Source organism: Lygodium microphyllum, chromosome 7 (assembly GCF_053477565.2).
Source record: "Lygodium microphyllum isolate KBCC chromosome 7, Lygodium_microphyllum_v1.1.10, whole genome shotgun sequence".
Classification (NCBI taxonomy): Eukaryota; Viridiplantae; Streptophyta; class Polypodiopsida; order Schizaeales; family Lygodiaceae; genus Lygodium; species Lygodium microphyllum.
In genome coordinates this window covers 72,802,830-72,805,060 of record NC_141141.1, presented here as the reverse complement: position 1 = coordinate 72,805,060, position 2,231 = coordinate 72,802,830, and the positions used below count along the sequence as shown (strand labels likewise).

Sequence of the window (2,231 nt, the reverse complement as noted above, 5' to 3'; positions counted from 1 at the left end):
CATCGAGTGCAGCAGGAACATGTCCAGCCAAACAGTTGCACCTTCGTCTCCCTCCTCAAAGGCCGTTCATGCTTGTCAATTTCGAAACAGGACACCAATCTCTGTGCAATTCATGCGAAAATTCTGAGCGTTGATGGGAGAAGAGGGTTGAAACGCTATTCTTTCTGGTTCTAGTCCAGGATGAGGCTGATGTAGTTAAAGAAGCGGAGGAAAACTTGGAGGAAGCAGAAACGATTACTGGCGACAGAGATGAAGATAGACACTGTCAACTGATTGAGGATGCATCGATGGTTATGCTCCCCGGAGGAATACCGCAAGTGGCTACTTCCTGTCCCTATCCCTCTTTCTCATAATTGCAATTGCATCATGTGCACTTTCAGTCTGAGCTGCCATGGCTCAATGCCCTGGTCCTACTTATCCTGAATCTTGGTGGTCCCTCGCTTATCTGAATCTGACGACTATAACAGGCCTTCACCATCATGACAAAAGTGTTCTTTAATGCTTACGGCAGCATTAACATCCTGCTATTCAGCAAGCATATCACTTGACAGGCTTCACGCTGATGCACTCCGAATTTTGATCATGACGGGAAATGGCTTTTGCTGGCTTTACAGAAAAGGGATGAAAGCGAGTGAAGGTCTCCATCACCTCCTTCAATAGTGTAGCATAAGATGTGAAGGCTAATCTGTCCCAGAGAATGCAGAACAACATTAATGCAATGGAGCAGGCGGTCTTTGGTGATGATACATCTACTATTGGAAAAAACATGTGTATTTCCAGGCTATGCCTTTATATGTTTCCTTGCCTACAGCTTCAGAATACATGATTGAACAAGGCTGGACTAAGTGTTATCCAAATATCAGCCATGTTGGATTGCTTCTCTACATAGCATGGTCGATAGTTTACCTTGTGGTAGTAGAGTTTGGCATTTATTGGATGCAAAGAAGTTTACATGATTGCAGACCCCTCTACAAATGACTACATGCAACACACCATATTTACAACAAAGAGAACACTCTATCGCAGTTTACAGGGTTGGCATTTCACCCAATGGATGGGATTCTATAGGTCTGTCCACATGTGATAGCAATTCTGTTTATACCGACCCACTTTATAACTCATGTTGCTCTCAAATTTCTGGAGACTGTCTGGACCACCAATATTCATGACTGTATCCATGGAAAAATTTGGCCAATCATGGGTGCAGGCTATCATACCATCCTCCATACAACATACAAGCATAATTATGGGAACTTCCTGAAGCAGTAAAAATCTCGTATGCATTTATGGCAGCCATGCTTATGTGGATGGTTCTTTGGTCAATTTTTGTTGCTCCTGATATGAGACAAACAGTGGCTATGGGTATCTTCAAGAGGTTATGCTAGAAAACAGGGAATGGCTATTCTTATGCATAAACAATCCCAATTGAGAACCTTTGATGCTCAAAAACAGGAGTTAGATTGCTGAAAGTTTCTGGACTGATGTGCCTGCTGCTGTTGTGATCTGAATTTGATAGAAAATCTCTGAAAGCATCTGAAATCAGATGTGTGGAACAACAGAAGGTTCACTGCTCTAAAGGACATGCTTGATTGGATTATAAGTTAATGCTCATTATTCCGTTCAAAGTAAATGACATCATACATCTGAATGTAATCAGTTTATTCTGAACATGAACTTCTTGTAACTCCTTTGCAAACAATATAATGATCTTAGCATCAAATATTGTGTTATTGAGATCTTCTTGTTAGTCTTTATTTCTTGCTGTACCTTGAACCCCGTGTTCTGCAGCCCTTCCGTGAACTCTACGACAGCGGTTGGTACACTGCCCATGAATAATAGCTAGATGATAGCTATCCTTATCTACTCTAGTTCGTGGCTCAGTTAGTATGCCACCTTAGTTAGTTGAGTTTGGTTTGAGACCCATATATAGGGTTCTTCTATTTCTATGTACTTGAGTTCTTTTTGGCTTACACAACTAAGAAGAGGAAAAAACTATTTTCAGCCTCCACCTTTGTGTGTATTCCCCCATTGTGCAAGTAGGAAATCTACAAGTGAGACTCCTTCCTTCTCTCCCACAATCTTGACAAGGAGATGATCACAAGTGTAAGGTGACAAATAAAGGTGATGAGGGGAAAAATATTTCTTAAAACTTCCATTGAGTTGATGCAAATGTCTTATGGTGGCCAATGCATGTTCACCATGTCAGCAAAGTAGGCCATAAAAGGACATGA

The 2,231-nt window shown here is 41.4% G+C and overlaps 1 pseudogene; it reads left to right on the top strand.

The window, feature by feature from the left end:
* Nucleotides 1-762: 762 nt before the first annotated feature.
* Nucleotides 763-1,739, top strand: LOC148033581 (delta(7)-sterol-C5(6)-desaturase pseudogene; annotated as a pseudogene).
* Nucleotides 1,740-2,231: the final 492 nt, after the last annotated feature.